The following is a 24198-nucleotide window of genomic DNA, read 5'->3' as shown; positions in this document are numbered from 1 at the left end:
ACAACACAGGAGTTCACACTGTTCTCTGGGCATTCACTCTTGGGAAATACAGATCCTACTTTAACTACAGTACAAAGGGGGAGAGAGTCAAAAAGCAAGAAGCTGAAACGCTGTCATGCGGAACGGTTTTCTAAATAATTGGTGACATTTCTCAGGAGTCACTACCTCCCTTTGACCATCACATGAGTGTTCTGGGTGCTGGAGGTAGGACAATGTTGTGCTCAGTTGAGGATCCCACAGCAGGGCTCAGTCACTTCTGCCTGTGCACAATGAGACCCAGAGTAGCAAACACATCAGACTGCTGCTACATCCTGCCTGGTGTCTGGTGTAGATGGAAAAAGCCAAACCTGAACAAAATTAGGCATCTTCTTCAGTCTCATAGCACTGAAGCACATGGTGTCCAGTAATTTCAGAAGCTCAAGAGAAGAAAGAGCTGAATGTCACAGGGGCCACTGCTTTCCCATCTATCTTACATGAACATACTTGATTGGAAGTTCTGTCCTCCTAACACAGGAGGATGTGCCTTGGTCAGCCAGAGAAATGTGAGAACAGAGTGTCAAGCTCAGTGAAAAGAGGCACAAGTGTCAAAGCAGTAGTTCTCCTTGACTCCAGCTCCTTTCACAGTTTACTCTGTGGCAGCATGAAATAGAATTTGATCCTGCCTCGCAGGAGGGTTTCCCTCCCTGTGAAGTCAGAGGACGCTAACCGGTAGCATGTCAAATGTGAACTGAATGCAGAAGGCACAATCCTGCAAATTCTTGTGCTTTGATTGCAATTCCCACAATACCTGGGTTTTTCTGCAAAGTCTGCAGCTCATGCAGTAGCCAGGAATCTTAGGTTTCAACTAAACAAAAAAAAAATAACGTTCTGGGAATGCCTGCTCTGCACAACACAGGGCTATACAGAGATACATGACCAAGCTCTGAGCTAGCTGCTTCCCAGCTATGGCAGCACCATGCTCCTGGGCACAGGAAAGGCCGCTGATCTCAACTGATCTCCCCGTTGAGATCAATTAAGTGTTTCATGTGGGTATTTCTAGTGTAAGTCTACACAAGGCCTAGGCAGTGTTTGCTTCTTACACTCATGACTTTCCCTCAAAGACCCTCCTTTCTGCTTCTGAAGGCCCGGGTTGTCAGCATCATCCTTCAGAGCCAATAACTACCTGCACTTTCTGCAAAAGTGAGCACTGTACTTCCACTGCAGAAGAGCTGCAATGGCTCCATTGTCTTGCAGAGCAGGTACAGCCATCATTAAAGGGCTAATCCTTTATTTATTTTTTTTTTTAATTAATGAACTATATAAATATTTAAGAACCTCAGGTTTCTTTGTGGCTACAGAAAATAAGTTTAAAAAATATTATCAAAAGCTCAGGAGAAAACAGGAAACAAAATGGCACAGGAAGATTTCAGTGCTCTTCAAAAATCCACATACCTCTTAACAGATTAACCACAACAACCTTGTATTGCATTGAAAGTCCTTCTACTCATTGGGATTCTATTAAAGTGCAGAGACAGATACACTTCATAGCTAAATATCACACGGAATGTGAGATATAATGGTAACCAGCTAAGAATGGAGCACATCTGCTCAGCTTGTACAGAACATCCCCCAGAATTTCTCTGTCTACAGGAACATCAGTCCTTCCTTGTCCTGCACTGGCATGTTGGCCCCTCACATTTTAAAGATGTCACTCAGGATGGTGAAAGGGTACAACAAGAGTATGACGTATACATCTTTGTACATGCTCCAAGAGGTCACTTGCCAAAATAAATGCTATCCATGGATCTGAATAACTGGCCTTTTCTTGTATTTCCCATGAGATATTATTAAAATATTTGTATCCGTGAACCAGTCAAGCTTTGATTACTCTCCTCTTGTTTACAGCTTTGCATAAAATGCAAGCCATCAAGTCAAGTTGTTTTTCAAATTCTGTAAGCATACTAAACTTTCAGAACTAATCCTATAAACTAGATTCTCTGGGCTTTCAGAGGTTCCCTAATATGGTCGTTAAATAACTGAGAGATGAGGACACCTCACAAAAACTCAAATGAACTATAAACTCTTCAGACTTATCATTAAAAAAAAAATTCAGAGACAAAAGATATGGCAGATTATAAACTGGCACCAAGACACAACTAAGCCATGTACTTGATGAGAACAGCAAAGATGTCTAGGATAGCACAGGCAGAGCAGTCAAATATGGTTACAGAATTTTGAAATGGATGGAAGATACTGTTTGTAAGGCTAAGACAAAATTATCCAATGGTCTTGTGATTTTTAAAATGGTCCTGAGGTGACACTACTCCATTTTTAAATTTTTAAAAATAAGAAAAAGAATTAAAACCTGAGAGAAGTACATGAGTAACTTATTTGGCATTAGATCAAACTTGGTTTGTTTCTTATTCAGTGCTGTATAAGATTCCAGCTACTCTTACTGATGTCTTTGCAAATCTTTATACATTTAATTCAAGTCAAAACTTCAGCCTCAGATAGTGCTGCCATTTATGAGAGCACATCTTGGTTAGATGAATTCTCTATTAACCCTGTTCCAGATTTTGCAGAGTCTCTTCCCTTTCATACCCTAGAACTGAAATTTGTACCTTGACTTCATGGAAATTCACCAGCTAGAGCAAATCAGTGCTGTGGAGAAACAAGTATCCTTTCACCCATCCATCATCTATCACACCTGCACTTTTTTAACACAGGCTTGGACTTTAGCAGACACTCATGTAAGCAGCTCACCTGCCCTAGGAAAGGGGCCACTATGCAGAGCCTGGCCATGCATTCAGAAACAGAAAATACTTTGACTCAAGCAGACAATTTCCTCTGGATGGTAAGGTTGGAAAGACCTGTTGAACCTCACTTCATAGTAACTGTGACTCACATTTCAGAAGACCAGTAATTCATCTGCTTTGTATTTGGCTATAATACAATAAATACTCTTCCTATGCATTCAGATAATAAAGGGCTTGGCTTGATTATAACATAGCTCAGCTAGCTATAAAGATGCTGGGCCAAAACATTTTCAACAAGTTGTTCAAACATTATTAGTCTTGTCCTGAAAAGAGCAAGGTGCTCACTTGTCTTGGGGGTTACTAACTAAACAAATCTTCAAACACTAACAAAGACATGGAGCATCCAATAGCTAAGCTGTCAGGATCTTGGGAACTTCCATTGCATTGTACTCCTGTTTTCAGCAAGCATAAGTCAGCATTGTTTCACCACATTTCCCTGTAATCAGAGTAAACAGAGCTGCTCCCAGCATGACAGGACTGGAATTACGTAGGAAGATATCCCAATTCCAAAGATCAGTATCAAGAGGCACAAAGCATTCAGGCTCAGTTCTTTGTTTCTTGACTGCTAAAATCTGTGAAGCCTGTACTCAGTGAAAGTGATGAACTGCTATACTGTCATTTGTAACGTGTGCTCATGACAATATATTTTACTCCTAAAACATGTTCAAACTTTAGAAGAAGAACTGTTTACTTCTAAACTCTCTATAGTTCACATATGTTACAACAGTCCCAGCTGTATTACATGCTAAAAGAAGCTGAATGAACTTTCACAATAATTAAAAATGTTACCCCCATTTCCCACATTTTATTGAGCCAGATACTTTTCGTGTTTTTTGAAGTGGGGATCGACAGAATAGTCTAAGGAGACCCTGTAACAGTTAGAAGTTGCTATACTTAGAGCATCCAGGCACATACATGCCATGGAGCTAACTACATGAACAGTCTCTGTCTCTTGAGCCTCAGCTTCACCCCAAAGTCACCTTGGAACGGGAAGAATTTCTTAACCAGGCCCACAGCTTTCCACAGCTCCTCAAGCCAGCAATTATCACACCTCTTTGTCTGATTGATGATGTAGTGACAATAAACCTTTTGTGTTCAGGAGATGAACGTGGCATACTCTATGGCAAGCACCCATTGATTTCAAGGCATTTCTATGTGAGTGAATTCTTGAGCCCCATGTCAAAAGCAATAAAGCAGCAGCTCTTTATTTAACAGGAATAAGACCAGGACCTTTGATAAAAGAGGGAGCTGATGAAATGAAAACCGATCTGCTGACATACGAAGTATGATCCATTACTAACTTTACCAAGCTTGTGTCAGTGCAGTTATATCCATGCATTGGGATTCTGCTGCTTCTTTTTAGAGAATGAGAGAAGTAGAGTGATCTGTGTCCAGAAGGTGCAGTTATTCCATAACTTACATGCACACATTTCTGTCACAGTGTACCAGTTAAATGTTCTCATGGACCTGAATTCTTGAAGAAAATAATCCTCTCTTGCTTTGTTATCAGAAAATTGTCATGTAGTAACAAAGGAAGAGGAATGCTGCATGTAGAGATGAGTGACTAAACATGTTTTAATGTGGTTTAGATCACATATCTGAGAGTGAGTTATCTCAGTTGTACAGAATGAGATCTTCCAGAGAAGACTGATTCACTGAGATCTCTAGTACATGTGTTTCCTAGAAAGAGACAGAATTTTGCAATGCAAAGAACCTCTACTCCAGTTACTTCTGTGAACCAAATTTGGATGTATTCTGGCCTGTTTTGTTCTACTTGGTATTTGCATAATTCATGGAAAAGCATTCAGGAAGCCTAACCCCAGACAAGCAAAGGACAAATTCTAATTTACAGCTCTCGGAGTCAAAAGTCCTTACATAGATGATTCAAGAGATTTGATACTGGTAACTAAGTAGTATCTGCAGTTAACTAGCTTTCAGTGTTTGAGATGTTTCCTATGATAGCTTTACAGAAACAAACAGCTGACACTTCATTGTCATGTATAACTAAATTGTATCACAAACTATAGACCTCCCTATCAGCAGAAAACCAGTAGTGGTTCAAACCACATCTGGAAGTTCCAACTGCATTCTGTGTTCAACAAAACACTGCAGGAGCTCTTCTGAAACAGGAGCCTAAACTCACTTCCATCTTCTATCAAATCTTATCATTCCACTGTGTCACATAGAGAACTGTCCTACGGGTTCAATCCAGAGGTAGGTCTGTCACCACACAGGCTGGAAACAAGGCATCTCCTTGGGGGCTTACAGCTTTTCCACTCTCCATTTGTCATTCAGAACTCTGCACTTCCCTAGCCCCAGGGTTCCTCCTTAGCTCAGACTGAGTAGGATGTATTTCACATCTTTGCTGAAGTAAATCACACAAATGCTTTGCATATTTGGCAAGCAATATCCTTCCCCAATCACTTCTATAACTAGATGCCAAGTCACGCTGTTTTACTAAGTCAACTGCTAGAAGTCAGAATAGCACTTTCCATAAAGCCCACACTGCTTCAAGACCTGAGTTTGAGGAGTTGTGTCTTTTTTTCTGAGGGGATGACTTAAAGCCAATTGCCTCACCATGAGGCTCTCCTGGGGACATCAGCACCCTTGAAGCAGTATTTTGCCACACACTCCACTCCAAGCGTAAACCATTCCTCATTCTTGGCTCCTGCACACAAAAAACCAAAGGATGCCTTCTGTGGGTCAGAGGTAGCCATGTCTTGCAGCAAGTTGGCTTCCACCAGCATTCTTCAGGAAGCAGAAGGCAAAAGTCAGTACTGCTGTTTACAGTCACAGGTCAATGCTGTTGTTTACTGATGACAATATAATACATCTTGTAACATACATGGTAATTGCCCAGAGTTGCAGAGAGGCAGTATTTGATTAGGAATTGTTTGTGACAGGTGACAACGCTGTTGGCAATTAGTCAGGATTTCCATGCAAATTGCCAGCAGCAGGCAGCCTATTACCAGATATAGACCTATGAGGAGAATCACTGTGAAAACAGACTGAGTGCACTGTTACCTTCAGGGCTGGCTGCCAGTTCCAAATGTCAGGACTGTGCTACTGCAGGTCTCAGAATCCCGTCCACTGTGGGAGCCACTTGACATCTTAATAGGCTTGCCAAAACAAGGAGCGTTTGCTATTCAAACCCCTGTCTCTCTCTTGCATCAACAAGTCACTTGTATTTTAAACACTGCTAACAGCACTTACTGACGATGCAGAAGGGTGATCAACACTCAGGAAAGCAGCCTTGCTTCTGTCAATGCCAGCATGATAAGTAAGGTGAAGAGGAAACAGAATGAAAATATTTAAGCCTTATTTAGTCTCAGCAAAACCTCGGGTAGTTCAACCTGATCTACTGCCAACCCGCTACATCTGGACTTGGTTTCTGATGAAAGCATCTACAGAAACAAATAAAGTGATATATTCCAGTCCTAACTAATGAGCAAAGCTTAGAAATAGTCTGTCATGACAAATGGAAACTATGCTGTTACAAATAGCAAGAACTTGCCCAGATTGCAGTAAGAGAACTGCTATCCGAGCTGAAGTCCTGGAACTCTCTTCTAAAAGATAATTACAAGGGGAACAGCAATGTTGCATTTCAGTCAGAACAAAATGATACATTTCTGTAACATATGTCATCTCAGCAACTTCATAGCAACTCTAAGCCGAGAAGTCCCTCTTGTTATGACTAAGCAAGACTTATTCCTGTTCTATCAAGAGAGAAATTTGAAGCATCAGCAGGATGTTTTGTCTAAAGTCCCAAAGAAAGCCACAAGTGGCCTGATGAACTGAGTCTACAGTGCAGTCAATTGTCAGTAGACTCCTGAAATGACAAAGAGCATCCTTAATAATACAGCAAGCCCTCTCCAGGCTCTGCTTCTCTAAATAAGCAAAGTGATTTGGGGTTTCATGTCTACAATAAAGATAATAGGAGTTAATTAATGTGCTTATACAGTGAAGTGTTGACTCCCTTCAACAGCCACACTCCACAAGCATGCCTAGAGAAGCACGTAAACAATATAATGAAGAAAGTGGATGACTCTGAAGAGAGCCACTCTCTACATAATAACTGCTCTATGACAAAAGGATCTTAAAGCCAGTCCAGGAGTGAACAGAAGTCATCTCTATATTATAACTTCATTGGACTGTGTGAAACAAGTTATCTGCCCAGCACCTCACGAAGAGGAACTCATCACACGTGCATGGAAGCATCTTCCATCCAAACAGTCCCTACCAGGAAACAGCTTAGGTCTCATCAGTGAAGCAGTTCTGCAGACAACAGAGTGAAATCTACTATTGGTACTAGACAAGGACACAGTATTTTACTCCTTCCTCCCACCCCCAACCAAATTCATACAAACAGAACACCAGCCCTCTTGCTGGAATGACAAACTGGGTCTCTTGACATTCTACATATTAAGGAAAGCCCAATACGGCTTGGATACCAGCAGGTACAGGTTTCAAAAAGCTACAAACCAAGGATTTATCCCTACAACTATTTAACTCTGTGTCCATGATCTGTTTCACTGAACAGAATTAAGTAGTACCGTAACTTTAAGGATGTAATCAGCTGCATTGCAGAAGGCTATCAGAGAGGCACACCACTTAGGCAAGTGTCACTGGACAGATTTAACTTCACCTCTAACTCCCTGTGGATACTTACGTTCTTTGAAAATTCTTAACAATAAGGTTTTGCAACAATTATGTGTTCAGAGCAGAACTGTCAATTCCTAATTAATAGCGTCACATGTGCAAAAAGGTGAAATCTCACTCAGCTCCAAGTAACCACTGAAGACATCATGCACTTGAAGCATTTGTAGCACAAAAATCTAGTAATTTTTAAATTTTCAAAAATGTTAGGTCTTGCAGAGAGCTGTAGTTTTCATTATCTCTTCATGACCCAGTATTTTCTATTTCCCAACACGACCAGCCATCCAGTGCTTTCCAGCAGTAAAAAACTTAACAAACAAACAAACAAACCCCCTCAAAAAACATTGCCAAAGTGTAGCTTACAAATCAGCACACACACACAGAGGAACTTTGTAAAACATAATCCTCATTCAAGATGCCAGTGATTCTAAACATGGACATTTCCACATGAATAAACATGAGAGATAAATAGTAATGGCAGAATCCACTTCACCTAACTGGAATCAGCAAAATGTCAGGCATCTAGACAGTTACCTCTGCAGTTAATGGTGAGCAACAAGGGCTTTGAGAGGACAAGTAATCCTGTGCTACAACAAGCACATAAGCTGGAACAAATCACCACGTGGCAGTGCTTTTCTTTCTCTACTCATGATGGAAAGAGTTTGGAAATCTAGTCTTTGTACAGAGGTGTGTGAGGTACTTCCCTCAGGAAACACAGCAATAACATCTCTGTCACAGCCTCAGGTAGCAATAGCCAAGATCACAACATCTAGGTAGAGGTGGATCATAGCACACAGGCAGCAGTCCCCATTTGATGGGCTGCTCTCATTCCCTGCTACATGGAGATGCTTAATCCTTTAAAAAAAAGAAAGGGAGCAACTGGCACTAAACAGCCATGCAGATTTCTTCGCCCACCAGAACAGTACATGCAGTGGTTAAGTAGCATCAGCTTGTAACAGACTTAAATCTGTGGGTTTTAAAGTTGTGGTTTGCGTTTTGGTAGAGAGATTGTTTGAAGCCAACCATATTTGGGGCAAATACCACAGCTGAAGGTGTCAATTCCAGACTGGAAAAGTGGTTGTACTTAAAATATAGACCAGGCTATGCTGGAACATTTGGGATCTCACGGCATTACGATAACTAACCAAATGCCAAAACGCACAGTTTCTTGGTGAAAGTGGAAGGACCGGAACGCTAAAACAGCAGCTCCATAACCAAAGTTCCCATGGGGGCTGTGTGGCTGAGCATTCAAATTAGACTAAAATCCTGGCATCCCTCTCTGCTCTGACAGAGGTGAGGCCAGGGCCCATTCTGTAAAAGCTGTGTTAGGGTCTACAGTCCTCAGATGAAAAAGTTTGCACCCTGGCTAAAAGCATAGTCCTAAGGATGGTCATTAACCACTGTTGTTCTCTCTGAATACATCATCTTTGGAGTATTGGGGGATCTGGCCAGCTGTATCAATTGTAACACAGTGTAGCCAGTAAAGTGTATTGCATTTAAACATAAGCTGCTCAACATATGCTGCACTGGACACCAGAGATGGTGAGGACTTCTCTCAGCTGGCTACACAGTTATCGGAAAAGTGCTGATTTACTCATTTCCAACCTGCTTTACTGCTCCTGTGTTAACAAACCCCAGTTAGCCTTTTCTAATCCTAAGGTCAGGTTGCATTCCAGGAACAGTCAATATCAGCTGTATTTAATAATTTGTTCTGGCAGATTCTGTTAATAGATTCCAATGTTAGCAGAGACAAAAATACAGCACCAAGGAAATACATATTAAGTCCATGAAAGATGTACATTATTGATCATGTAAATCCAGAGACAACACTAAAGAATAGAAATTGAACGAGCTGTTTCCTGAAATAACATTTTAGACCATGACCATTTTTGCACCATACTTATCTATTTAAAGGGACGTCGAAAGCTCCGTGCCTCAAGGCAATCCTCCCATTTGCAGAGAATAACTATGCTGCATTCTTTATTTAGGATTAGATTTTGCAATTTCATACACAAACAGCCTGTTCTAAGCAAGTCCACTGACAGTGAAGCAGTCACTTACGTAGGCAGAGATTTTTCTCGCAGGGAAAGGTTTGTAGGCATCTGTTAGTATGTGTATTCCAATTAAATTTATGCTTAATACTGTAGTCTCTTAATTTATCTAACAACCATTTCAGCTCATGTAACAAGTACCCTTGAAATACATTTTTATTTTTACCTGTGTTAGGACTTTTAATACAAATGGAATGATATGATCCTAAGCTATCGTGTGGTATTAATTTGAGCTCTAGAATGTCAACAGGAGAAGAAAAGGCAGTTTATCAGGGTAACAAAATGCTCCATTATCAGTCTGCAAAATACACATGACATTTAGAAAACAGTGATCCTCATACCCTTTTGAACTTTTCCAAGGATCTGATACAAAATGGCCTTAGCAACTGGTAGATTCTTGTAGCTTTGGAACAGAAAGCAATTGGCTCCCATCAACAGTCTTGTGACCTACAGTGTGGTTAACACGGGACCAAACACCCTCCTGCAATGATACAGCCCTGGGCATCGGAAGTCCTCATCACACTCAAGGCTCTTAAACTCATGACCAAGACATCGTCTCACTAAACTAAATTACTTGGATTTGGGGATGTTTCTCAGAGAGATATAAAATATAATACAAAATTTTCACTGATCAGCAAGTTAGTTCAAGTTAATTATGCAAGTTGACACTTTAGGTAGCACTGGACATCTTCAAAGAGCAGGCAAACATTAAATTAGCTTTGTTGCATTTGTATGAAGTAGGTACATGATTGTAGGCTTATTTTTACATTGGGAAAACACGCAAGCTGAAGTTGAAATTATTAAAAAGCTGCTGTGTTTTTTTAATCTTCCTTCCACTAAAGTCAATGGAAAAATTGTCAGTGCCAGATTTGCATTTCCATGGGGTCCCTTTATACTCCTTTGGTAGGGCAAAAAGCCAAATTTTAAGTATCTTGACCTTGCCCAGGCAGTGTAATGGAGCCTTAGTGGAAATAAGAATTAAGCCTTCATCATCTTGAATAGGGATGGATTTACATAAATGCTATGTGCTTTTGAAAATTCTACCCACAACCGGATTTGACCAATATGACACAACAGGCTTATGGCAGAGGCAGTATGGCAACTTTGCTTGACATTGAGCACTAGACCAAATCAGTCCCTCTGAATATGTTTCTAGCTTGGAAGAAGGCTCAGTCACACAGAAATCTTTAAATTAAGGATATCTTAAAGATAGAAATGGTATACGACATTTGATCCAATAGTTCTGTTGATTATCCATTACCAAATTGCTCAAACGTAAGTGCTGTCTGTGATAAGTTACTTTAAGGGGAGAACAAGATAGATATGCAAAGGGTTCCCACCATTAAAAGATCCAATAACCAAGTTACTTCAATAACGTGTGTAAAAGATGGACAAAGGTTCGAAAGGCTGAAGACATATTGTAGAAATAAGATTCAAAGGATCCCAGCTAAGAAGATGGGCCTGTACGGAGCATAGAGTCTACCTACCCTCACTGGATAACAACAGACTGGATTCACTCTCTATGGATATTTAATTTCTCTAGCTGCCAGCACAATTAAGGCTAAGGAATGCCCTGCATGTGAATATATATGTATGACTTCGGACTGAAATGCTGTCTCAAGAAAACCACCCAAGTTTGTTTAAAATTCTATCAGTTCAGTAGGTTGTTCTCTCCATCCTCCCACTCCACCCCCAACCAGCAGTTACACTTTAACCATGTATGGAAGAGATTTCAGAGGTCTGAGTCATTAAAACCTACAGAGAATAGAAGAACTTGGCAAATATGAAAGAAAAGCATTTTAAATGGCTCTGAGACAGCCTGCTCTCCCTTGCTACTGAAGATGTGATGGATGTGTTGCCATTTCTGTGTAGGAGCTGGTGATCTGAGGTTTTGGACAAGTCCATAAACTTAATTACACACAAATGTGCCCCCCAAACCGTTCAAATACAAATTATCATGTCAAAAACTGCAGGAAACCTTTTGATCTTGTTAAAAAATGACAAACAACAACAAACCCCCCACACTCCAATATTTAAAGTAGTAGTCCTGTGTGTTATCTGCAGACAAGCTTCCTGCCAAGTATTCTTCTCCATGCCAAAACCTATGGTTATTTTTGGATAGTTTCTTATTTACAACCTTATTTCTTATTTCATGCTCATGAAAACGCCTTTTTTAAGAGTTGTTGATCCCATGAAAAGCTCTAACACATCTTCTCTCACAGCACATGATTTATTGGGGAGAATATTACAGCAGTCTTCCTCTTTCCTATAAGAAACAGACATTTCAGGAAGAAAAAAAAAATCCAACACAACACTGAGGAAAAATCCAGGATACAGGAAACATTGTGTAGAAGCTTACACAATGATAAGACATTACCCAGAAGCATGTGGAATTTACCATGGACAACATCCTGCTCCTGGTAATACTGTAAGATGCAAAGAAAGCTAATGGATATGTTTTCTCCCCACCCCTCCATATTTTAGAAGACATTTATCCACACATCTACCAGATTTGCCTTTATGAAAAACAGACTGTCTGATGACACTCACTTTCAAACTTTTTAGGATATTCCCATTCAGAGTGTTGCTAAGTAATCACAATTCAGTGTGATATTTCCTCCCTGAAGATAATTCAGCAGGACTCAGATTCTCACAGAGCGCATTGAGGAACTGGAATTCAGGAAATCTGAGCTGTATTCCCAGCTTTCTGCAATCACTGCATTAGAGAGTAGCGTCTCATTTTCTCAATTAAAAAACAGAACTAAACCCACCAGTCTCTTTCTCAAACATTCAAAAACTTGATTAATACTCTATAAAAGCTTTCCCTTTTATCACCATGTTAAGTACTCAGTCCCTCCACCTGAAAACAACCAGATTTTGATATTTATTTTTCATACTCTCCAGGAATATTTCAAACAACATTTACACCAATTCAACCACAACATGATTATTCAAAAGCAGAGACTCCACTTACTGCCGTGTCAATCCAGAATAATTGATTTCAAACGCAGTTAGTCCGGTCTCAGTTCTATTGCTGTAAATCCAAGTCATGCCCCTCATCATGGAATCTGATCCATGACAGTTCTTGCAGCCATACAGATCCCAAACAGAAAGTGTGCCTTCATCTGCCCGATCACAAAATAATTTAGGAAGGGTAATACAGAGAAATACAGATCCAAAGTGATTCCCAGTGCCATTTGATTTCTGACAGCATCATTAACGATTCCTTTACTTCTATGAATCCCACCTTCTCTCCTACCCCCGCTATCCTGACTCACAACAGGAATAAATTGGGAAAAATGAGAATACTGCATACATTGACAGAAAAATGGACCTATGCCTTTTAATTACTTCATGGATGACACTCTTTCTATGCATACTGTCCACATCAAACTATATCATTACAGATAATTAATACCCTATTCTTCATGAAATTCATTCATTTCATAAAATCTTTAAAGTGCCACTCCCACATCAAGCAGAAAATCATACATTTAAATAATACTCTCTATAAATCTTTTACCATTTTACCCTCTGTCTCTTACTCGTTAACGAGAACACAAATTTGCTGTTCACACATTTTTCTTCAACTTTTTTACCCCAACACCAGAATCAGTAGAGTTGAAAATTATTTTGTCACACAGAACATATTAGAACACTGAGTGAGGATGAAAACTCTGAAGAGGTATCTGGGAGCAGGCTGCAAAACAGGTTAGCAAAGATTTGAATGCAAAAAGCTCCTCATTACCTGGAAAAACAATAAGATATAGACAAAAAAAAAAAGAGAGCAGTTTCAGAGTTTATTATCTCTAAAAATTAAGTGGGTCCTACAAGTCTTGGTTGCTCAGAGCACACAACTGTGGAAATTCAGAAACTAATCAAGTCAGGGGCTGGATGGGGTTTCTTGTACAACAGGACACCCCTAAGTTTTGTATTCTTGGCCCTGGGGAACCTGCCGCATACAGAGCCAGATTTTAATTGAATCTTTAATTGAATTTAATTGGTCTTGTGCTAAACATTACTGCAGCTCGTAGGGGACATCAACACATAAATCTCTGATTCCCTCCTTTCAGATATTACCAGAAATTAAAAGAAGAGACAAATCTCTCACTTCTGTGGATTAACCAGAGTAAAGTGAAGAAAAACAGACATGCTCTATGTGACAGATACAACTCATTTCTAATAAAGCTTTCAGTGGTTCTTTATTCAGCATATGGCTTTTGTATGGATAAATACAGATGAAGCATTTACCTGAAATAATGTTTTCATATTTCAGTATTTTTATCACAGCATTACCTAAAGGTCCAGTTCAAATCCTATCCGTCATGTGCTAGGTGTGTATAAGACTATACTGACTAGTTCACAGCCAGTACAGACAAACAAAGCGTTATTACATTCAGAGGTAGGGAAACTGAATGCAGACAGATAAAACAACATGCTTGAGATCACATGGAGTGCATGCCACAGACTTAAATATTAAACTTGCTCCTCTTAGTGAGCCCCAGTTCACTGCCAAAGCTCATTTTCATCTGCCACAGGGGAAGTTGGACAAGGCTGCTGTGCCCATTTATGCCTGCATCTAGTTATTACTCTCACTTGTTGGCCATGGACCATAGGTGTGGAAGACAGTAAACTATCATACGCTGGTCATATAGAGAGGATATTTTGAATAAGGGGAGACCGTTCAGTCACCTCAAAGGAGTCTCAGGGGAAATCTCTGCTGCAGAACAGGTAAAAAGCTCTCTACAAGGTGCTTTAAAAGCTATTAGCCACACTCCGGGTTCTGGCTCTTCCTCTAAATGACTGTCTCTGTTGAACTGTTTGCCTTAGGAAGTTCTGGAATAACAAACTTTGTCGTTTAAATTTCAAGAAAATATTCTGGAAAAGCTTAACAGAAAACTGAGGCATGGTATTCAGAGCTACTCAGCCTCCCGAGCTCAGACCATTAGCAGCCATCTCAAGCCACTGAGGGGAGAACTGGGAAGGCACAAGTGCTGGAGAAGGCGCTGCAGAGCAGGACCCCACGTGGAAGCAGCAGCAGGCAGCCTTTATTTGCAACAACATATCATGTAGCTCCAGCCTTTCAGAATGATCATAAATTACTAAACAAGATGATGAATACCTAAAGGAACCAAAGTTGAAGTCAATCATGAGAAAGAGAGAGGGTTACTATCTTCAGCTATCACCCAAATCTACCTAAATCAAAGTGGTTTTTAAATGATCCTGGAGTTACTGTAAACTCTATTTAATCTTTGTTTTCTCAACTACAACAGAGGGGCTGCTCATAGCCTGGAGCTATGTCAGAATGGAATGCAGATTAACTGCAGTTTTAATTCCTTAACCCAGAGTATACAGAAGAACTCCGGTACCCAAGAGCAGTAGCTGGGCTGCTCTACACAACACAGGCTAACTGTGGCCACAGGAAAGCCCAGAGCACTCATACCCTGTTAATGGGGAAGCACAGGTTATTGGCTGCCATGCAAGTCTCAGGTGAGGTGAATATTGCAAGGACAGATGCAGGTGATTACTGGAGTAGAATGAAATTGGAAAAGGAGAGTGAAGATCCTGCCCTGGTATCAACCACAATGCTTGTCTTAAAGCCCAAGCATTCCCATACTGGGAGACTGGAACTTCTGAAATGAAACTAATTCTCCTATAATTATGCCAACATAACTAAGAAAGACCTAACCCTAGGTCTCATTTAAATGTTCTAAATGTGCTACTAATTATAGAGTCAAATCATCAAGTTTGAGACTGGCCCTAAATGGTTCCAGCTGCAGTTGAGAAATCTAGAATTAAACCCAAACTTTAAGTTTCAAAGGCTTAATGTCAGCCTTGATTTTCTGGTAAATTAAGGCAATGATTTAAACCCAAAATTAATTAAGTTACTAAGCAGGCTTGAGGTTGAGCCCATCTTTACTTCCAGTTTTAGTAAAAAAATTCTCAACTTGAATTTGCAGTTATATGTATGGCATCTCTTTTACTTTTGTTTCAGGATGTTCATTTGGGGAAATTTAACAGGCAAGAAATGCCTATCTGAGAATGGAATCAATCAGGAATGCAGTTACAACAGAAAGAATTTCAGCAAACCATAAAAGAGAAAGACAGGAAAAAAGAAAAGCCTAGTACAAGAATAGTCCGGCAAAATGCAACTGTAGTGAGTTTGGGCTGTTTCCCAGTACTCCAGGGGGAATTCTGCTATTTGCTGAGTTTAGTGAATGTAATCTAGTGCAGAAGGAAAAACTGGGGGGGGGGAGAAGAAAATGCTGCTGCTTTCACCATTTTCTCAGTTCTATTTTGTATGAGAAATCATATAAAAGACAGAAAGATTATTGTATTACTGTGAAAGCACACAGAAACTTGCAAAACAGATGTTCTCAGCACACATAAGAAAGACTGATTGGACATTGAATAAAACCATACAACCAGAATGAAAAAAAATAAAGTCACTCAGCAGGCAGAGATGAATCAAGAAACAGACACGAAAAGCAGTTTGGAAATAACATCTGCAGTGGTAAGTCAGTCTCATTTTGTTATAAAGTAAAGGGGAATCAATGCTTTCCAGTACACTTTATAGATAGACAACACCATCTGAGTTACTTTCTTCCAAGAATCTCAGTATGCAACTTTAGGGAAATTAAAAATCATTCAGAAGATATAAAAACAGTTAACAGGAAATATAAAATGAATTAATTCAAACAGAATCTACCTCCAAAACCAGCAGATACTCCACAAGTTATTCATAGCAGAAAATTTAGAAGAGATGGGAAAGATTTAAAACTTCTGAGGTTTTAAATACTTACTTCTTGCAGCCAAAATCACATCAGTGGAATATCCAGGAAAATTTTAAAAAGATTGCTTTAAGGAGCATAACTAGCTGAGAACATGAAGTAGCCTTTCCTCTGGACTGTCCAGCCATAGGCATTTACTCATTCAACAGAAGCACAGAGCATAATACTGTAGTGCAGCCTTTTACATAGCAATGCCAAAGAGGGGAGAGGGAGGGAAAAGCCCTTCCCCAAAGATTTTAGTTCAGCCCACTCATTAAAATACAGAGTGGAAACAGCTGCTGCAGAAAGGAAGAGGATGTCCAGGCTATTTTTTATTAACTTTCTTAGGTGTAAAATGGTTTCATTCTGGAAAATACGTAAGAAAAATAATTTTCCTTTTGAATGTCACTCTTCCTCTGCATTGCTCTTAAAGAAAGTGGCTCTAGCTCATCTTAGCAGTAAGTACAGCATAGTCACTCTCCATTTTCAAAATCATTACATCTTATTAGAGGAAAACAGATTTCTAACAGACACTCCCTCTCCCCCCTGCAAGGACTAGTACAAGCACACATGTGCTATGTAGTGCTTAAGTCTTCACAAAATGTAATCAATTCATCTTGAGTGACTTCCCACCAGTAAGTCCCAAGCAAACAACAAATACAAGCTCACAGATAGCAACATTTAGAATTGATAGCATGCCTCTTACAGATTAGCACCTCAATGTTAAAACTAGATAAGGAACAGAGGAAGGTGGTAAGAACAATGAAAGCTCCTCAACTTTTTGACATGGAGAGACTGAATAAACAAGGATTCTTCAGTCTATGAGAGGATGCTATTAAATCGTGAAATGCACCAAAAATGCTGATCTGGGAATGGTGGCTGGTAACACAAAAACTAAGGGGCACCAAAAGAAATCTTCAGGCAGTTTTAAAACAAACAAAAGAAAGCTATTTTTTACATCATGCATAATTGGATCGCAGAGCTCATTGCCCAGGATCTTGTGGAGGTCTGCTCTGTGAGCAAGCTCAAAAAATGAAACTCAAAAACAGTGAAAGAACAAAGCTAAGCTAAAACTCTTGACTTGGGAAGTTATCGACCACAAGTCACTAGAAGGGGCGGATATCTCATATGAGGTAGCAATTTAAATTTGCCATCTACATTAATCCTTCCCTTAAATAGGTGACACTGACCTCTGCCAGAGCAGCAGACTGCATTAGAAGGATCTCTGAGACACAATTGTGCCCATTCCCATACTCATATTCGTCTAGTTTTCACAACACTCTTTGATGAGAAATTGTCTGTATTGTTAGATCCATTTCTCAGATAGGGAATTAACTATGCACATCAGGGCCCAAAGCAGCACAACTCTTTGGAAATTTTGACTACTAAAAACAATTCAGCAGTTAAGTAACTATCCCTAAATGTCATCCTGAAGTGACTTTGTACTTCTAAAGGGCAACACCTGAGGTGGCCTGCTTCTCAAACCTCTGCACTTCTGACTGTTCCCTGTTCACTCCAGTATAACAACTTTCAGGAGTAAAGTTACTAATGCATGCTGATAGTGAAATCCAACTGTAGCAAAAGCTATTTTAAATACATATGTGCTTTTTAGATATTATAAAATAGCATTTTTCAGTGTAAGCAAGCTGGATGTTCTTAGAGCAGCAGTTAGCAAATAGTTTGTGCAATCAAGGTTGTTGTTCTGGTGGTTAGTTTTTGGTTTTTTTTTAATAAGAGACATACTTTAAATATACCCTTGTAGTGGCCAAGCATTCATTGCGTGGTAAAAGGTGTAACTTCCCACTGACCTTGCTGGTTCAACAGCTGGTCTTAATTAATACCGAGACATAAGATACTTCTATGCAAAACAAGTGAACTGAGTTGAGATCCTTTTCATATAAGGTCTGAGAAAAGCAGACAGAAACTCTGCTTCCCTTCTCTGCTCCTAATTTTAAACAGGGGCTTCATAGCTGTTTGTCTGTCTCTGTGTGTTTAATGTTTCCTGGAGGCCTGCAAAGGCATGCAAAATATTTTAGTTCAGGGCCTCTATATGGTTGTAATAGGAAATAGATGTCTCCTTTAAAGAGATGGGTCAGTATAGAAACAGATTATCTGAATGACAGCAGAGTCTTAAGCATTTATTTCAAAGGGAAGGAAAGGACAGATAAATATTTACTGCTTTCCGCCCACATCGTAAAATATAGATGCTGCCTATTTTTGGTTACTTCTTGTCTAAGTAATCCAAGTTAAGGTCTGATACTGTTCTCTTTGTCAGAATTTGTCTTCATGTTAAAAAGAAAGTTCTGATGCCATCTTTGCCAGATAGTTCCTTTAAATTGCAGAAGAGACTCACAAAGAGAAATGTGGTTTCTAAATCCTGGGCTGGTTAAGGCTTTATGCTTGTACAAGATGTGTGGTCACCAGAAAGAAACAAGTCACAGACTTTTATGTCTGCCTGAGAAAATGCATGTTTCCTGTGTAAGGCTTCACACTATGTTGAATTAGCCTTTTGGAAAAATTCCGAGTGTTTTAGTGCTAACGGGTTGAAAAATGGTGGAGACACAAATGTAAAGAAGGGTTTGCTTTCATTCCTATCCCCTCTCTTGCTTCACACAACCTGAAAAATAAGTACCATCCCCTCCTCAGCAGGGTAGAGGATGATAGAACAAGAACAGATGTTCTTTCTTCCTGCACAGGGCCTAGCCAACGATCTTCAGGTCCTGATCTTTGATCCATTTGTGGCAGCAAACTTTGATTCCAAGTTTCCTATTTCCTGACAAGACCATCCTTTCTCCCTTTCACTTTATAATGTATCCACTGCTAGAGAACCAGCAAAACTAAAAATAACTCAGGACAATTTACCTTTCCTAGATGCAGTCTTACCTTCCCTACTTCAAGACTTGACTAAAAGGGATGAGATCTCTCTTCCCCACCCCTTCTTTCCCTTTTTTAATTAAAAGTTGCATGGTAAATCAAGAGGAATCAAGAGCAGCTTACAGCAAATCTCATTATCTTCCTTTAGTCGCAACTACACCTCTTATGTAAGAAGACATTAAGGAAATGACTGATGGAGTAAGTGCAGTAGATGCAACTCAGTGGAACACTGGTTACTGAAACAACAGCCAAGGGGCAACCATATACTCTGTTCAGTAGATTAATGAGAGATCAATACACTGATGGGACATATTCTGGGATTCTTCTGTGTCCACAGGCATTCCTCTTCATAAAGCCACTTCATAAAAATCCCCTGAAATTAGTAGACTTCTGACAATTCAATAGCTGGATAGGAAGTCCCTTAGGTGTTACGGAGGAAAATGGTCATTCAATAAGTGCTGTTCTGCTCTGAACAAGTACCTTAGCACAAAGCCTTCAAACACAAGTGTTTTTACAGATAAGGAAAGTTGCTATAGTGTTTGAAGGTGCAAATGGATAGCCTTTAACATGCCCCGTTGATGAGAGTTACACCTGCATTATGAGCTGAAACTGCATAACAAATTATTGCAGCAACTGCAATCCAACAAGAATATTTTCTGTGCAGTTCCTCTGAGTTTTCATGTTGTCTCATTTAAAAAATATATTCTTTTTTTAAAGTAATAAATCAGGTTTGTGATCACTGAGTTTCTCCCAATTCTGTTTCCTCCTTATCCTCTTTTCCCTTGGGTGGAGCAAAGAGATGAAAAGGAAAGGAGAGCAAAGCTATTTAGATTAAGGAAGAAGAAACAGAAAGAAGAACAATTTCTCAAGGAAAGAAAGGGATTTCAAAGCTGAAAAGTGAAAACTTTCTGTCCCGTTCTGAAAATAATGCAGTTATTCCTGACCTTAAAACTGAAGATATTCTTTTGCCACATTTTGTTATACAGCCTGGATCAGCAATTGTCTCCTTCTGGAAACATTCACAATTATTTCAAATTAAATACTGAGAGGGAGAGGTGAGTTGTAATATAAATGGACTGAATGGCCAAATGCATCAAAACAACAACCTTTTGGCTTTTGGTTCTGGAGTGGCATGCACTGTATTACTAGTGATGCTATTGTCTCTGGAAAATTCACAGTGACTTTATTAATACCTGTAATTATTAACTTAAGATACATAAGGTTATTAACTTTGGCTTTAGACCAATGTTTCTATGACATAATCAGGGGGTTCCCAGGAATTTCCCAATTTCTGCCACATTTGACTTTTTCAGGCCGTTTCTACAGTCTACATTGAAAAACAGCTTTGTGCTTCCACAGAGACAAAGATCACTGAAAAGCTGCCAGTTGACAACATCCAACCTGACTGCTCTCACCGCAAAACCCTAAAAGGTAGTAAAAGGCCACTGCTCCTTAACTAGCACGTGCAAGCAAATCCGTGGGTCTCAGAAATCAGACCCAACACTAGGCTACAAGGGCAATTCTGCTGGATAAGCTCTCAATTCCCACTTTCAGCCTAACAAGCACTAATAAGTTCCTCAGCAGTGCTACCTTTTAAAAAAAATAAGCACTTTCTTAGCAAGTTGTCGGTGCCCAGCATTTTTCATCACTGTGGAACATGAAGATTCATTTTGACTGAGGCCACCAGAAACTGCAATGCTTAAACTGAAGTCCCGTGGGATATTTCAATACCCACTCTGAGCACAGAAGGTTCACATTTCTCAGGATCCAATAAAAAAAAAATGCACATGCTTTATGGAACCAAACTGAGATTGACATAACTTGGAAAGCTGGCAGGCTGAAGCAATGTGATCAAGCATCTCAGATGCTGAGCAGAACCTCAACAGTCTCAATCTGTTCTTTGGATTGTGAAGCCTCTCCCTTCCAGCTCCCTTCCCCACCCACTCTGAAAGCACTCTGCTTTGGGAGTGGCTTTTCTCACCAGGGAAGCGAAACTTTCTTTTAATGTGGTTCATGGAAAGTTTAGTCGGTTTTCTTTCTCCAGCCCACCTAGGCTGGAAAAAAACATTAGTCTCAACCAAAATCCAGTATAATAACTCTGCCCATCTGCCCATCTTTTCAACTTGCAAGGAAGCAATCCCACAATTGCAATTTCTTCTGGATGATCATGGGAATGGTGGTGCAGCACGACCACAGAAAGAGCTGAATTGGGATTGTTTGAGCATAGTTATTGTAGAGCACTTTGAGATGCTTTCATCCAAAAAATGCTTTTATGGAAACAGGGATTAGATCAATTTTAGGGCAATTGCAGTCTCTAAGTATAGGAAGAACTACCAATAAATTCAAAGGGTAATAAAGACAACTCGATGCATAGGATGAATTTTATTTAACTTGCCTTTAGTGATACACCATGGGATATAGAAACTGATCTGTGGAGTATAAACAGTACAACCCCCAGGCATAATAAATGGATTTATTTCTGATCCAAAATCTGCTATCAGTAACATCTATCCTGTTATTGCTTGCAATGGGCTTTGGATCAGTCTCCTATGAGCATTTGTAAAGGATATGAAGTCAGATAACTGGATAAACAAGGACAGTGTAATTTCAGCAAGGGGGGGGGAAGAAGAAAAATTACTTTCAAGAAGAAAAGGACCTGGGAGATACCACATATTATCAGATTACTGATTTACATAAAACAAAAGCCTTTACCAGTACCAGAAGCCTCAGGGTCACATACAAGAAACCAATCAGCAGTTCTGGGGAAGTTGCAGCTGGGTATCCCTCCCTTTTGACAAAGGTACAAAACAGCTTCCTCATGTCAGTGAGGCACCATTTTATCTTTGCTGGATAAGTTTTTAGTTGGATTCATTATCAGTTCACCTGATGTTACATTTCACATCAACACTAGAGCTAACACAAAGTAAGGGTGAAGCTGGGGTAGGGGTAGCATGGGGCATATTCTTTCAGTAGCAGCCAAGGCTTGGATCAGTTTGCACCAGTCATGAAACCACAGATCCACAGAAGAACTTGAAAGATCTTCTACAGTTCAGTGCAACAAAGTAAAAGCCAAGATAACTCAGGTTCAGAAAACCAGTTATTTGGGAACAAGTCTGTGCTTCCAGAGCAATCTACCTGGCACTTCTGAAGACCTAGAAACAAACATCTGAATTGACTCATAAATGCTCTGCTTGAGGCCAAGTAAAGAACCTGTAGTAGAGTAAGAAGCAGAGTCTGAAAGCCCTAACCGAGCACCTTTTCTCTTTGGCTGACTTACTGTTCTCCAGACAGCTCATTTCTCTCCTGATTATAGGGTGGTATCTCCCCCTCCACAAAGGACACACCATTTCTGATAAATCATTCTGTATGTTTACCACCTACCCTGCTTTCAGCACTAATCCAAAGCACCCTGCTCCTTTCCCTGAGAGGAGTCTAGGTTAAAGGCAGTACACCATCCACAGACACTCCAAATTTTCACTTTCAGTCTAGACTAGAGAGGTGTCTTGGCCATAAAGTTGCAGTCTAGGTCCTCCCTCTGCCTATTTCTTTGATTTGGCTGAAGCCTTATCCTAACACTGCCTCCTCTCCTGTTTCTCACTGCAGCCCTGGTGGTCCCTGCTTGCAGCACAGCTGCTTCTCCTTCCCTCCTGCGTAAGCTTATTTCTAAAATGCCTCCTTGGAGCAAATGTTTCCCATGTGTTTCACCCTCTGTTTTCTTACCCACCCCCAACTTTTCCAATGCAAGTAACAGACTATTGCCTTCATCTTCCAGATCCAACCCTAAAACAGTGCAAGCACCCCTTAATCAACCTGCCCAGCTTAGTTCTGGGGTAAGCAAAAAACAACAGTCTCTACTTTTTCCTCTGTGGTAATACATGGTCAGGAGACAAAAATAAGCTTTAACCTCAGCACTGCCTTTGGTTCCCATTTCACGTTGAGATGATCGGCTTTGGCTTTGATATTTTCTGGTTTCCTTTCATAATTAAATTTTATTTCTTGGAAATATTTTGTTAAACAGGATTAATACTTGCATCATTTGCCACTTTTCCTTCTACTTCATCCTTCTGTTTTCTAGCTGCCATTAAAGTCTTACATACAGGTACAAATCTTAAGTTTATACATACTTCACAGGTCCCCTCCCCCTTCTCTGTGACATTTCCCTCTCTCCATCTGTCTTTCCTTGGACCAGTGCCTGCAGTGGCAGTAGACTTTTACACAAATTACCTTCGCTCTGCTTCATGTCTCAAGAACTGGTTTCAATATCAGGCCAATTCAGTCTAGTTTCACAAGCTTATGTTAACTGTAGATCAGACCTAAACCAATATACTCCAGCTGGACTGGTACTGTAACCCCCATTTTAAGGTACTAGAACTTCCAGTCACTCATATGTAGGGACAGGTTTTGTGGAAGAGGGACGGGTGCAGCATTTGCAACCCCTCCTGTGCAATATTATGTTTCTCTGAGCAGGCTGACTGACTTTAGGCCAGGTCCTGAACACCATCATTGGTTTGCCAAAGGAGCACAAAACTGCATGGTCTGGTCAGCCAGCCCTGCCCCAAGGAAGGGGTGAGCATCAGAGTATGCAGCGCTGGCAGCTGCCAACAGAGAGATCAGCAGAAGAACCCAAGCACCTAGCAACCTGAAACTTAAGTCATGCAGATTTTGTCCATACCACAGACAGTCCACAAAATACTTGTCAACAGGGATTTCAATCTTTAAAGTCCTGACTCCGGTCTCAGTCTCAAGCAGGGAGTAGCTGGTAGCTGTGCTGGTTCTCAGTGCCCTGCAGCCATGGCACTTGTCCCTCTCAAATGGCCTTGAGCTAGCGAGTTGGCAGGCAGGGTGGGCAGCATGACCAGCCCCCTCACTCCACTGGCAACTGTGGTGGAAAACAAAAGCTGGTGGCAGGACATCCCTTTTCTGACAGCATTACTCCTGAATTTGCTGTCTCCATGCAAGTAGCTCTCCAGCACGTGATTTCCCACATTCCACAAGTGCTCTGATAAAAATTGTTGCATTCAGCCAAACTTTACTAACTCCTCTGATATCTGT

The 24198-nt window shown here is 40.3% G+C and overlaps 1 protein-coding gene across 9 annotated transcripts in view; it reads right to left on the bottom strand.

Moving 5' to 3' along the window:
• SORBS1 (sorbin and SH3 domain containing 1) overlaps nt 1-24198 on the bottom strand; it is a 238672-nt gene that overhangs the window by 95862 nt on the left and 118612 nt on the right. The window contains exon 1 of one of the 9 annotated variants that reach the window (XM_017806945.1): nt 16306-16420. The exons of 7 other annotated variants lie outside the window; for them this stretch is intronic. The gene's annotated coding sequence lies outside the window, so the exon portion shown is untranslated. Of the gene's footprint in view, nt 1-12476; nt 12692-16305; nt 16421-24198 lie in introns of those variants that run through there. One more of the 9 variants, XM_017806946.1, reaches the window with a different exon arrangement.

Source organism: Lepidothrix coronata, unplaced genomic scaffold (assembly GCF_001604755.1).
Source record: "Lepidothrix coronata isolate B3197 unplaced genomic scaffold, Lepidothrix_coronata-1.0 Scaffold17, whole genome shotgun sequence".
NCBI classification, from domain to species: domain Eukaryota; kingdom Metazoa; phylum Chordata; class Aves; order Passeriformes; family Pipridae; genus Lepidothrix; species Lepidothrix coronata.
Note: the sequence above shows the minus strand (reverse complement) of the source record. Positions and strands in the feature narration are given on the sequence as shown.